At 44.4% G+C, this 13,788-nt stretch overlaps 1 pseudogene across 1 annotated transcript; it reads left to right on the top strand.

Annotated features, from left to right (window-relative positions):
- On the top strand, window positions 11,924-12,576 carry LOC102172492 (annotated as a pseudogene). The gene has a single exon (XR_001297098.2). The product of XR_001297098.2 is annotated as a chromobox protein homolog 3 pseudogene (transcript).

Genomic DNA, 13,788 nt, shown 5'->3' with positions numbered 1-13,788 from the left:
GACTCTTCTTTATAAGCTCTTCCCCTCCCCAGACTGCTTCCTGCCCGCATCCTCTTTGCATATCCCTTGTGCTTGCCTCAGCCCCACCTCAGCTGCACACTGAACTTGGGTCAAGCTCAAATGACCACCTCGTTGAAAGATCACCACCCCCAAAGATACACTAATTATTTTAGAAAACATGTGTCCCCAATCACACTTCTCTGGAACCATTCTCCTGCGGCTGGGCCAAGGACACGAAACGCCTCAGTCCAGGCTTCCAGACTTTCACTTACTCTTGTCCCCTATCTTACGTAGCCTTCCCAGCCTCCAGCTTCATCGGTCCTGGATTCTGCACCCCCTGCCGCTCCCCGCCCCACCACCCAACCCTCCTCCTCTGATGGTAACTCTGCAGAATCAGAGCTATGTCTGGCTCACCCATAGTGCCATCAGTTCTCTCATCTACTAGACTTTTCAGACCAGCTTCCCTCTTCCCCCTTCCCTGCTGCCCCTGCCAGTCCCATCACAGCATGAATCTCTTCAGAGCTAGCTGTCTGTTCACATGTCTGCTCAAGGACCATATGTGATCCCCCAGGCTGAGCCCAGGGCCAGGCAAGAGCAGACCAAATGAATGAATACATGTGTGGAACACACTGCCCGTCACGCGCTCGGCAGTATGAGGGTACCCCTCCACCAGGATGGCACCTGTGGTCCACTGTGAGTCTCAGCTACCTTCATCTCCAGCCCCACTGCCAGCCCATCACACAGCAGATGCTTGGTGAATGCTCACTGCCCCCTATCTGAACTGAGCAGTTAACAGAATAATGGCAGGTGGTTACAGGCACTGGTGATAGGGTCACCCAGAGCTGGGCTTGAATCTGGCTATATATGTGCTGTGTGACCTAGGGAATGTAGCCTCACCTCTCTGAGCCTTGGTTTCCAGATCTTTTGGGGGAGGTGGGGTTGGTGTCTCCCTCAGACAGGCATGAGAACTAAATGTCCCCAGAGAGGTGGATAAAGACAGACATTTGCCTTTCTCTGGGGTCCACAGGCCACAGGAGGCCAAGCCTGTAATGGGTTCCACTCCCAACAGTGGGGAGCAAGAGACCTTCCTCATGAGTGGGTTTCCAAGTCTCTCTGGGGCAAATGTTAATTACCAATAGGGAGAAGAAGGCCACAGAGTCCTGGTTCCATCTAGGGGAACAGCTAGGTTCTAGAACTTGGGCTTCTTTCTCACCACCCCCTTTTTAATTTTATTTTTTTTAATTTTTAATTTTTTAATTTAAAATAATTTTTAGACTTGCAAAAATTGTGCACAGAATTATCATTAACATATTACATAAGCATAACACAATTATCTAAACCATGAAATTGACATCAACATAATATCATTAACTGGACTTCCCTAGTAGCTCAGCGGTAAAGAATCCACCTCCCAATGCAGGAGACGTGGGTTCAGTCCCTGGGTCAGGAAGATCCCCTGGAGAAGTAAATGGCAACCCACTCCAGTATTCTTGCCTGGAGAATCCCATGGACATAGGAGCCTGGCAGGCTACAGTCCAAGGGGTCACCAAAGAGTCCAAGAGTCAGACACGACTTGGTGACTAAACAACAATAATACTTCAACTAATCCACAGACCTACTCAGATGTCACCTTCTGTCCCACTAGTGTCCTCTCTGGTCCTGGATCTTAAGCTGAACCCCGCCGTGCATTTGGCGGTTGTGCCTCCGTGGTCTCTCCATTCTGGGACAGTTCCTCGGCCTTGCTTTGTCTTTCGTGACCTTTACCATTTTGCAGAGAACTGTAGAATGAACTAAATTTTGGTTTGATGCTTCTTCATGATTAGATTGAGGCTATGCATTTTGGGTAGGAGCATGTGTTCCAGAGAAGTGATGTGTCCTGCTCACTACATGATACCAGAGGAAACTGATTTCAATACGGCTCATTACTGACCATGCTAACTTTGATCACTGGGTAAGGTGGCTTCTGCCAGGTTTTTCCTCAGCGAAGGTACTGATTAACCCTTTGTAATTAATAAGCATCTTGTGGGGAGGTATTTTGAAACTATGTAAATATCCTGCATCTTCTTATACTTTCACTACTAATTTTAGCACCCATTAAATGATGCTTTCTGACAGTAATTATTACTGTAATGTTTGCCAAATGGTGATTTTCTATTTCCATCATTCTTTCTACATTTATTACCTGGAATTTTACCATTAAAAGTTGGTCCTTTGTCCTATTTATTTATATATATTGGTAGAGACACATGAGTACTACTTTCATTTCATTTTTGATGTTCAAATCATCTCATGCTCTTTTGAAATATTTCAACCCATCTGTTTCCTGCTGACTTGATTTCCCAGCCACAGTCCATCATGGTGGGCAGGGCAGGATACTGGGGCAGCTGTCTCTGCATGAGTGGCCAGGTTTCCCTAAAATTCACTCATGCATCGTCCCAGTAAAAGCTGGGCCTTTTCCTGGAATAGGCAGGCTCCAGTCAGAGGAAGTCAGTCATGGGCTCCAACGCCAGGAAGGGCTGACCAGGTAGGTCCACCTCCTTCCACTGCCTTCCAGTCCATCATCCTGCTCTCCACCCCAATCCTGACCTGGTCCATGGCAGTACCAGCCAACCTCATGCCCTGAGCTTTTCATTCTTGACTCCCCTTTCTCTGCTCTGCTGCAGGGACAGTTGCTGAGAAGCCCGGGTAGCAGACAGCTGGGCAACATTTACCTAGATTCATAAAGAGGAACTGAGCTCCACCCAAGAGATAGCTGCCAGATGTCCTTCACCAGCTCCAAGGGCAGCCAAGGCAGTGAGTGCAGCGCGCTGCAGCAAGAGAAACTGGCCAGGGAGCAGTGGGACTCGCCCGTGTCAAGGGAGCTGAGGGAGAGGGGGCGGGGGGGGGGGGGCGGTGCGGCCTCTGAACTCATTCTTTTTGCTGTCTTTAATAAGACTGTCTGACCTGCGGAAGGGCTGGACTCAGTCTCTGAAGCCAAACAGGATGCTCACAGGCCTCTCCCACAGGGCACAGTGCCCTTGGACTACAGGTCTGTGACTTGACAATCTTTACTATTCCAACATACTCCTAACTCACTGAACACATTTACTAACTACAGTGAAAAGTGGCATCGCATTTTCAAAACACCTGTTTCTCTCTTCAGCTGAGCACAGACTGTGAATCTGACAAGCTTCCGCATGCAGCCTGTCCTCCATGAGCCACCTGAAGGCCTGTCTCCCCCGCCACGAGCCTCCCCAAGTCCCTCCAGCCCACCCTGATGCCTGGCTCGAGCCTCTGCACACAGAGTACCCAGCGCTACGCACACTCCACAGGAACGGGAGAGGCAGCTGGTTAACTTGTTGATTGAGTCTAGCCAAACTTGACAAACTGGATTTTGGGGGAAGGAGCCCTGGTCTGGCCCAGACTCAGCTTCTGTCTCACTCACTGTCTCTCTTTCCCCATTTCTCTGTAATCCTTGGGCAAAGCTCACCCCATTCGGGGCTGGGCCTAGAAGAGCATTAATCTGGTCCAACTCCAGGGTTTTAGAGTTGGAAATCCTAAAGCACAGACTGGCTGCCCAATTCAGAATTTCTATAGGTGTCTATGTCGAATCACTGATTCAATGTTGTGACAAATCTCAGAGCAGCTTCTTCCTACTGTGCTCCACTGATGGCCCAGCAGGAGAGAAAAGATGTTTATCTCGCCTCTTCCATTTCCTCTTTCTGCGCCTTCTGGCCCCCTCCAGCCACCCCAGACGTGCGTTGTCTCCCCTTCCGTATATCTGCCCAGGGCCTCGTGCTCAGGGCCTCATGAGGGGGCTGATTTCAGTTAAGGTGGGAGGGGGTATGTAACCTCCTCACCACTCAGCAGCCCCTTGCCAGGGTACAAACATACCTGTTTGTAATCAACATATTTATTCCTTTATCACAATACCTTCAACCACATATTCCATGTTAATATAGTGGTTTGCCACATGCCTTCTCTGTGGGTTGGGCCAAGCTGAGGTTATCACACCCATTTTGTGGACGCGGCTGCCAAGGCTCAGAGAGGGAAAGTCACTTGTCCAGAAACCTGTAGTTGATAGGCGCCCCTGGACTTTCTGATTCCTACTCGAGTGCTCTCTTGCCCACAATGTATGAGAATACTCTGTTTAATTGTTTGCTTCTTCCTTCTCCCTCCCTTCCAACTCAGACCTGATTAGCTATTCTAGGACAGAAATTATTTCTTACTCATCCGCGAATCCCTCACAGAAAAGCCCAGCAAGGGCTTGAGACGAAGTAGAACTGTAATACAAGTGTACTAGGTGAACAGATGCTTCCCAGGTGACATTAGTGGTAAAGAACCTGCCTGCCAATGCAGGAGACGTAAGAGACGCAAGTTCAATCCCTGGGTCGGGAAGATCCCCTGAAGGAGGGCATGGCAACCCACTTCAGCGTCCTTGCCTGGAGAATTTCATAGACAGAGCCTGGTGGGCTACAGTGCATGGGGTCACACAGAGTCAGACACGACTGAAGCGACTTAGCATGCAGCACATGCTTTGATGTAGGAAGCTTCCCAGAATGACTTAGATCCACTCCCTGGGGCTTCGCTGGAGAGTGGTGGCAGAAGGTCGGTCAGGTCTGACGTCATCCATGCTCCATCAGCTGGGTTACCCTATTGTTGGCTCTGGGACTTTGCCCATGAGGGCATGACTGACATCCAGCCAGAGTGAGGTCAGGGTCAGCAACCAGCAGCAGGTGCACACATCCTCAGGTTCCAAGCATAGATGACATCATGTAGGGCTTGAAAACTGGTGCTCACAGCAAAGCCTGAAAGTAGGTAGGAGGCAAGGATGGGCTGAGGTGCCAGCTTTCTGTGGCCAAGTTCATTTCTGTGGAATTATTTTCTTTCAAACATTTTTCCGGTCTTGGAAACTGTGACAGCTGTTAATCAACTGTTGAGAACTGAAAGCCTTGCCAAACACTCCTTTACCTTTTTACTCCATCTGCCCAACCACAAGGCCCTCCCACATGTCTGTCTCAGGTCCAGGCGGCCTGACTGCATTCCCACCCTCGGCCCCCAGCCAGGTGCTGATGGCAACTTCCTTCCAAATCCAGCTGTTTTCTCCTCACCACATGTTTTAGCTTTATTAAGTTTATTTATTCTGGCAATTTTCAAATATATACTTTAAGAAAGTGCCAGAATAGTATAAATAACTCTCATGGATCCATCATCCAGCTTCAGTGATAATCAGCTAGTGGTCAATCTTTCTACTCATATTCCCACCCACTTATCCCTTTTCAAATGAGTCAGTTTTTCACATCAGGTGGCCAAGATATTGGAGTTTCAGCTTCAGTATCAGTCCTTCCAGTGAATATTCAAGACTGATCTCCTTTAGGATGGACTGGTTGGATCTCCTTGCAGTCCAAGGGACTCTCAAGAGTCTTCTCCAACACCACAGTTCAAAAGCATCAATTCTTCAGTGCTCAACTTTCTTTATAGCCCAACTCTCACATCCATACATGACCACTGGAAAAACCATGGCTTTGACTAGATGGACCTTTGTTGGCAAAGTAGTGTCTCTGCTTTTCAATATGCCATCTAGGTTGGTCATAGCTTTCCTTCCAAGGAGCAAGCGTCTTAATCTCATGGCTGCATCACCATCTGCAGGGATTCTGGAGCCCTCTCACTGTTTGCACTGTTTCCCCATCTATTTCCCATGGAGTGATGGGACCAGATGCCATGATCTTCATTTTTTGAATGCTGAGCGTTAAGCCAGCTTTTCACTCTCCTCTTTCACTTTCATCAAGAGGCTCTTTCACGATTCTTCACTTTCTGCCATAGGGGTGGTATCATCTGCATATCTGAGGTTATTGATATTTCTCCCAGCAAACATGATTCCAGTTTGTGCTTCAACCAGCCCAGCGTTTCTCCTGATGTACCCTGCATATAAGTTAAATAAGCAGGGTGACCATATACAGCCTTGACGTACTCCTTTCCCCATTTGGAACCAGTCTGTTGTTCCATGCCTGGTTCTAACTGTTCCTTCCTGACCTGCATACAGATTTCTCAAGAGGCAGGTCAGGTGGTCTGGTATTCCTATCTCTTTCAGAATGTTCCAGTTTACTGTGATCTACACAGTCAAAGGCTTTGGCATAGTCAATAAAGCAGAAATAGATATTTTTCTGGAACTCTCTTGCTTTTTCGATGATACAACGGATGTGGGCAATTTGATCTCTGGTTCCTCTGCCTTTTCTAAATCCCGCTTGAACATCTGGATGTTCACAGTTCACAGACTGCTGAAGCCTGGCTTGGAGGATTTTGAGCATTACTTTGCTAGTGTGTGAGATGAGTGCAATTGTGTGGTAGTTTAAGCATTCTTTGGCATTGCCTTTCTTAGGGACTGGAATGAAAACTGACCTTTACCAGTCCTGCGGCCACTGCTGAGTTTTCCAAATTTGCTGGCATATTGAATGCAGAAGTTTCACAGCATCATCTTTCAGGATTTGAAATAGCTCAACTGGAATTCCATCAGCTCCACTAGCTTTGTTCATAGTGATGCTTCCTAATGCCCACTTGACTTCACATTCCAGGATGTCTGGCTTTGGGTGAGTGATCACATCATTGTGGTTATCTGGGTCATGAAGATCTTTTTTGTATAGTTCTTCTGTGTCTTCTTGACACCTCTTCTTAATATCTTCTGCTTCTGTTAGGTCCATACCATTTCTGTCCTTTATTGAGTCCATCTTTGCATGAGATGTTCCCTTGGTATCTCTGATTTTCTTGAAGAGATCTCTAGTCTTTCCCATTCTATTGCTTTCCTCTATTTCTTTGCACTGATCACTGAGGAAGGCTTTCTTATCTCTCCTTCCTATTCTTTTGAATTCTGCATTCAAATGTGTATATCTTTCTTTTCCTCCTTTGCCTTTAGCTTCTCTTCTTTTCCCAACTATTGGTAAGGTCTCCTCAGACAACCATTTTGCCTTCTTGCATTTCTTTTTTGGGGATGATCTTGATCACTGCCTCCTGTACAATGTCATGAACCTCCATCCACAGTTTTTCGGGCACTGTCTATCAGATCTAATTCCTTGAATCTATTTGTCACTTTCACTGTGTAGTCATAAGGGATTTGACTTAGGTCATACCTGAATGGTCTGGTGAATGGTCTAGCCACTCACTAGCACAGTAATCCAAGTCTATGCTGCAACCAGTAATGCTGAAGAAGCTGAAGTTGAACGGTTCTCTGAAGACCTATAAGACCTTCTGGAACTACCCAAAAAAGACATCCTTTTCAACATAGAGGACTGGAATGCAAAAGTAGGAAGTCAAGAGATACCTGGAGTAACAGGCAAGTTTGGCTTTGGAGTACAAAATGAAGCAGAGCAAAGCCTAACAGAGTTTCACCAAGAGAATGCACTGGTCATAGCAAACACCCTCTTCCAACAACACAAGAGAAGACTCTACACTTGGACATCACCAGATGGTAAATATTGAAATCAGGCTGATTATATTCTTTGAAGCCAAAGATGGAGAAGCTCTATACAGTCAGCAAAAACAAGACCGGGAGCTGACTGTGGCTCAGATCATGAACTCCTTATTGCAAGAGGTTATACTGGGAGAAACTAGATGAAAGGGATACAGGATCTTTCTCTATTATTTCTTGCAAATGCATGTCTAAAATTATGGTAAGATAATTTTTAAAAAGGTAAAAAATTATTCTGAAATACAGTTTTTAAAGTATTTTTAAAAATACATTTATGATATAGTAACATATGCCTTTCATTATTAACACATTTAAAAAGATACAGCAACAAATCTTACAACTACCATGACAGTGATAAATATAAATTATATTTTAAGATACCTGTGATAAGATCCTGCTAATAACACTACTTTTGGGCTGCTTACAGTCATAATCAAACATGTTACTTTTGTCAGAGGTTAATGAAAATAAAGGGGTTTCCCAGGTGGTGCTAGTGGTAAAGAACCCACCTGCCAATGCAGGAGATGTAAGAGACGCAGGTTCAAAGCCTGAGTCAGGAAGACCCCTTACAGAAGTGCATGGCAACTGACTCCAGTATTCTCACCTGGAGAATCCCATGAACAGAGGAGCCTGGCAGGCTACAGTCCTTGGGGTCCCACAGAGTCAGACACGACTGAAGCAGCTTAGCATGCACACGATGAAAATAAAAGTGTAAATTTTCTTCCTAACAAAATTCAGGGTTCCCTCCCTGAGTCATATCTTGGGCCCCCAAGTTAAGGACTCCAGCTTTGCTTAAAATGACAGCTTTCCTTCCTCTGTTTCACAAGCTATAATGGACACAGAGGATAAAGAGTAGCAGCAGGAGCATCTATGGAGGACGTGGTGGCCACACTGCATTGGTCATGGCTGCGTGGGGCATTTTTGAAATGTCAATTCATGCTTCCCCATACTGACTTTCCCTTTACTCAAATAGCAAGATTTTAGAAAAAGTCTGTTCCTTGTCCTTTGAGTACAGGAGTTTGAGGATATTAAGGTTCTCTTTCTGCCCTTCATCAAACTAAAAAATTATTCCCCAGGCTGGGGAGAAGATGAGGGGCCTGAGGGAAGCACGTCACTTTAGACACTAGATGACCCTGGGCTCTGCTTCCCCATCAGAGACCTGGGGTTTGTGGGATCAAGGGAAAGAGGGACATGGCACATTGTGAGTCTAAGCTGAGTACAGCTACAGGCAGCCCCATCCCACTCCCTCGCTTGGCACAGATGCAACAAAATGAGGTACTCAGTGAACTGCCAGGCCTGAAGGTGCTGGTGGACCATCCTGAGTGTGGATATATAGGGCTGGCGACCAACTGGGAGGCAGCAAAATGTCTAAGTGGAGGCCTGTACGGGCAGAGTCCACCAAGAACCATGTGGCACAGTGCTTGCCTTGGCACTGACTGAGTCTCCTAAACCTGATGCAATTACGGGCAAAGGGTGACCCTCACACTGACTGATATTTATTTTCCATTATCTGTGGAATGCAGTCACAAAACAGAAAATAAGTTGTTCTAGAAAATATGGTGATACTTTTTTGTATATTGAGTTTGTATTCAAGAACTAGTGGCACTTTCAGAATCCAAGGGCACAGCTTCTGCAGCAGGTGCCACTGCTGGTGCTCCAAGACTCAACCCTTCCTTATACCCACTTGGTACACACTGGCTGACTCCCAACTGGCAACACCCACTATGCTGTGTCTGAGGGCTTGCTCTGGCTAACAAAGCCTGCTTTACCTCTGCCTCCCCAACAGTGCCGTGCACCAGAAGTCCCAAGGAAACAATGTTCTCACCCCCTCAAGAGTCCTCAGCAGTCGCCTGGCCAGAAGTTCCAGAGAACTAAAACATTCCACCCCATCAAGGGTCCGTAACCAATGACTGGGCCAGAAGTTCCAGGGATACAACACTTCCTACCACCTCAAGAGCCCTCAACTAGGGACTTCCCTGCTGGTCCAGTAGCTAAGACTCTGCGCTCCCAAGGCAGGAGAGCAGTTCCTTGAGAGCCCCTTGGACTGCAAGGAGATCCAACCAGTTCATCCTAAAGGAAATCAGTCCTAAATACTCATTGGAAAGACTGAGGCTAAAGCTGAAACTCCAATACCTTGGCCACCTGATGCGAAAAACTGACTCATTTGAAAAGACACTGATCCTGGGAAAGACTGAAGGCAGAAGGAGAAGGGGACAACAGAGGATAAGGTGGTTGGATAGCATCACCAACTCAATCGACTTGAGTAAGCTCCGGGAGTTGGTGATGGACAGGGAAGCCTGGTGTGCTGCAGTCCATGGGGTCACAAAGTCGGACACGACTGAGCGACTGAACTGAACTGGGCTAGATCCCTTGTCAGGGAACAAGATCCCACATACTGCAAAGGGGATAAAGATCCCCTTTGCCACAGCTAACCCTGGCACAGACAAACATACTTTTTAAAAAAAGAGCCACCAGCAACCCTCAGGTGAATGGTCTGTGCTGTTATCTGAATTTCCCCCATGGGATTTCATGATCTTCCCTCCCCTGTCTCACTTTCCCACTCTCCTGCCTGTGTTTCCACCTCCCAAATAAACTACCACTTGAACCACAAGACATTGCCAATGGCTGACCTTCTTTGCTTTATTTTTTTAAAAACGAATGCAACTTTATAAAACTGAAACTAAAATCTACACTCAAATCCCTGTCTCTGGGTCTGCTAAGACATTTATCTATTACATACTCCATGCAAGAACTGTCCCCTTGAGCTGCCACCAAGCCCTCTGCACTGGGTCAATTGGAGGAAACTGCTGAACCAAATTCAGGGGAATGATCCCCTGGGAGCTGGAGAGGCCCAGTGTGCCTCCTCTGGTTCCACAGGAGAGGTGAGGTAAAGAACACAGAGGCTGCTTCAGGTTGGGAATACGCTCCACCCAGATACTACATATCACAGTGGGAAGTGTGGCCACAAAATGAGGAAACCATGAGATAAGGAAATGCTGTGATTGGAAATGTGGTGAAATCTTTGGAAGCTGAAGCCCTGGGTGTGGTGTGAAAAACTGCAAAAAGGACTATCTGTATGATCTCAGGACGGTGACCGTGAAAAGTTCTGGGACCCTATTTGGCCCGATCCCAGGCCTCCCTCCTAGAGAACTCAATCCCTAGGAGGTGGAGGTGGAGGGCTCCTGGGCTTATAAATGGGCTGGACAACACCTTGGCTAAGTCTGAATCCCAAACAAAACACAGCCCGTTAGCCACCCAGCAAAATTAATCTGCCTCCATGCTCAGAGGGTGTGGGGATCCCCCCGCTAGACAGTGGAGCAGGAGCAGAACTTGGACTAGAAGCCAGGCCTGTTTCTCTCTGAGCAGATACTTTTGCCTGTAACCCAACAGGAAATGCATTTTACGCAGCAAGCAACTATGCAAGTTTCATAAAAAAAAAAATAAATGCCCTGACAATCCGTAATGCACTTTGATATTTTCAATTTTATTCTGTTTCACATTTCTAAAATGCTGAACATAAAACATTAAGTGATTTCACAACTCACTTCTGGGTGGTGACCCACAGTTTGAAATACTGCCCTTGAATGTATCCAGAAATGAAAGTATGTGGACAGGAATTCTAGGCTTTTCCTAAATACTGTTTATTTACTGTCAGCCTCCATGTCCCATCCAAGGCTGCAGAGAATACTGGGCTGGGCCAGGAAATTAAAATTTTGCAAAGTGGATACAGAGAACTTGTGGTTGCCAAAGGGGAAGAGGGGATGGATTGGTCATTTGGGATTAGCAGGTGCAAACTATTATAGATAAACAACGAGGTCCTAGTGTATATATAGCACAGGGAACTATATTGAACATCCTGTGATAAACCATAATGGAAAAGAAAATGAAAAAGAATGTATTGCTGCTGCTGCTGCTAAGTTGCTTCAGTCGTGTCCAACTCTGTGCTACCCCAAAGACGGCAGCGCACCAGCAGCCTGGTGGCTCCCCCGTCCCTGGGATTCTCCAGGCAAGAACACTGGAGTGGGTTGCCATTTCCTTCTCCAATGCATGAAAGTGAAAAGCGAAAGTGAAGTCGCTCAGTCGTGTCTGACTCTTAGTGACCCCATGGGCTGCAGCCTACCAGGCTCCTCTGTCCATGGGATTTTCCAGGCAAGAGCACTGGAGTGGGGTGCCATTGCCTTCTCCAGAAGAATGTATTAATATATATGAAAATGAATATATATGTAACTACTCACTATGCTATACAGCAGAAGTTAACACAACATTATAAATCAACTATACTTCAATAAAATAAAATTTTAAAAGTAAAATATAAAATTCTGTAAGGTGAAGGTGGTTCCTGTCTCCTAATCCAGTGATTCAAACCAGGTATCGCCACTGCTTTCACATTCTTTGCCACATCTCATACCACCTGTACTATATATTATTATATGAATATTCTAAATCAACTCATCACTTTTTAAAACTTAAATACACAGATGTCGCAGACCCGGGACCTGGAGCAGCTCAGAGGCGGTGAATAATAGCTCTTCAAGTCTGCAATAAAAAATGGCCTCCAATAAAACTACATTGCAAAAAATGGGAAAGCAGCAAAACAGAAAGAGTAAAAAAGTTGAAGAGGAAGAACCTGAAGAATTTGTAGTAGAAAAAGTGCTGGACCGCCATGTAGTGAACGGGAAGGTGGAGTATTTCCTAAAGTGGAAGGGATTTACAGATGCAGACAATACTTGGGAACCTGAAGAAAATTTAGATTGTCCAGAGTTAATTGAAGCATTTCTTAATTCTCAAAAAGCTGGTAAAGAAAAAGATGGAACAAAAAGAAAATCTTTATCGGACAGTGAATCTGATGATAGCAAATCAAAGAAGAAAAGAGATGCTGCTGATAAACCAAGAGGTTTTGCCAGAGGTCTTGATCCAGAACGAATAATTGGTGCCACAGACAGCAGTGGAGAATTAATGTTCCTCATGAAATGGAAAGATTCTGATGAGGCAGACTTGGTACTGGCAAAAGAGGCAAATAGGAAGTGTCCTCAAATTGTAATTGCTTTTTATGAAGAGAGACTAACTTGGCATTCTTGTCTGGAAGATGAGGCTCAATAATTGTTTGCATTGCCTTTTATATATATTTATATATATATATATATATATATATATATATATATATATATATATATAAAATGTGGGTCTTGGTTTTTTGATTTATTAGTGTGAGGAAATAACTACATTCTAATGAAAATCAGGTTTGATACGTTTGTTTTGAAGTAATATTGGGGAAGTTACATTGGGTTTTTTGTTTTTTTCCATCTGTAGCACTGGTTACTTTGAACAAATAAAAGCTTTCTGTAGTTGCCTCCTTCAGTAGGAAAGAATTTGATACCATGGTATATTATTTCCTCATCATTAGAGACCAGTTTTTCTAAATGTTGGAGGAAATCTCCATAGTCATTACTCAATCAGAATTTAGAATTTGCATTTAACTCATATATGCCTGAGGACCATTCTAAGTTTCTTATATGTGTATACATAAAAGACATGTAAATTGTTTGGGAGTTAATTTTTTGTTGTGGTTTTTGTTTTGGTAAATATATTTAAACAACAGCCTTTCATAACCATGGATAAGCCCATGTTCTGAAATTACATCATTTTGAGCAATATAAGAACTTCAACTTAGATTAAAAATTTAAGTCTTAACCTTTCAAATTAAATAATTTTGCAATTAATTAGATAAATTAAGGAGTTTAAATTGGGTAATTTTTTAAAGCATCCCTATCAGAATCTGCATATAAATGCAGTTTTATATGCAGAAACCCTGGAAGGAAAATTTTCATCACTATCAACAACCTTCCCAACCAAATGAAAAAAGTAGAAAAATTCTAGTATGTTTTAATATAGCAAAGCAAAACTTAGTTAAATGGACACTTGATGGTTCCTTTTGGTGAACCATTGTTTTACAAGAAATTGAAGTCTCTGTGCTATATTTAGGAAATGTTGTGATACATGGGATGTCTCAGATTTGTTCATGGAAACATAATCAGATAGTTTTAAAATATTGGCAGTTTACGATCTACAGGAATAAATGAGTGAACAAACTTTTCTAATCTATGTTTGACCTACATGTTTTTTCAGACTTGACTCCGATCCATTCCTTACACGAAGGCTCAATTTTCTCAGTATTTTGGGTTACTAGTTCAGCAGAAGCCAAGAAAAACAATAACTTTGTAGTAATCAGAATGTTATTCAACTGTATATTGTTTACTTTATTGTAAATACTGGTGAACAGTGGTCAATAAATAGTTTTATATTCCTTTAAAAAAATAAAAATAAAAAATAAAACTTAAATACTCACA

The sequence above is a fragment of the Capra hircus genome, chromosome 22, assembly GCF_001704415.2.
Source record: "Capra hircus breed San Clemente chromosome 22, ASM170441v1, whole genome shotgun sequence".
NCBI classification, from domain to species: domain Eukaryota; kingdom Metazoa; phylum Chordata; class Mammalia; order Artiodactyla; family Bovidae; genus Capra; species Capra hircus.
Note: the sequence above shows the minus strand (reverse complement) of the source record. Positions and strands in the feature narration are given on the sequence as shown.